This window comes from Alligator sinensis, unplaced genomic scaffold (assembly GCF_000455745.1).
Source record: "Alligator sinensis unplaced genomic scaffold, ASM45574v1 scaffold630_1, whole genome shotgun sequence".
Taxonomy (NCBI): Eukaryota; Metazoa; Chordata; order Crocodylia; family Alligatoridae; genus Alligator; species Alligator sinensis.
In genome coordinates this window covers 145,304-146,256 of record NW_005842522.1, presented here as the reverse complement: position 1 = coordinate 146,256, position 953 = coordinate 145,304, and positions in this window count along the sequence as shown.

Here is a 953-nt window from a genome sequence, read left to right as displayed (position 1 = left end):
GTGATTGGAAGGAGGCATGTCTGTAGCAGGGCGGGTCGCTCGGGCGGCTGCACGCATGATCATGTGCTTCCCTCTTCTCTGTCTAGCGGGATGTGCTCGCCTGATTTCCCAGAACAGAGACTTTGAACAATTTGTTGTTTATATGATGTATTTATTTTTACTTGTGTTTCATGTCATTTTTAAAAAAAATAAATTGTAACTTGGTACAGCTGCCTATGGGCTCACTTGCTCCTCCTGCTGTGAAACATCCAGAACCAGAGCAGGGATCTTGGGCTGCAGGAGGTCTGGTATGGATGTTCATGCACACATGCACTCATCTCAGCCCCAGCTGTGGGTGCCAGGGGTGTCAGAAGAGGCTTAGTGAGCTTGACTGTGCTGGAGGGAGTGGAATAAGGGATCACTCAGTTCAGCAGAGCACCTTGGCACATGTGGTCAATGACTTACTGGAACCTGCGGTGCATTGTGGAAGTGGGGCTCAAGGAACCATCACTGTGGTCAACAATAAGTTAAATCTAGTCCCTGTCAAACAGCCACTGACTGGTTGCTCTGCTCAGTTGCTTTGGTTCACCAGCTAAAGTTTGACCCTCTTTTGACAATGTAGCACAAGGGTATTCTTATTGCAGAGGATTTTCCCCCTGGCAGGAGCAGCCCAGGGCTGACCCTTACTTTTTACAAAGTGCATTTAGTGAGGTAGTGGCCTTGTTTTTGATAAGCTGGTTCACAAGCCCCCAGGTGGGAGCGGGGGTGAGCAGAGCTAAGCTGCTGCAAAGCAGCTGCCAGCCTGAACCTGCAGGAATACCCAGTGCAGCTGGGAAAACAGTACTGGAAAGGATTTTCCCTGCAGGTTTGGAGAATGACCTCTGCCCAAGCTCGTTGCTGTGGAAGAGGCCCACAGAGCCCTGGCCACCATGTTTGCATCTCTGAGGTCTGTGAAGACGGTGTCTGATCTGAAC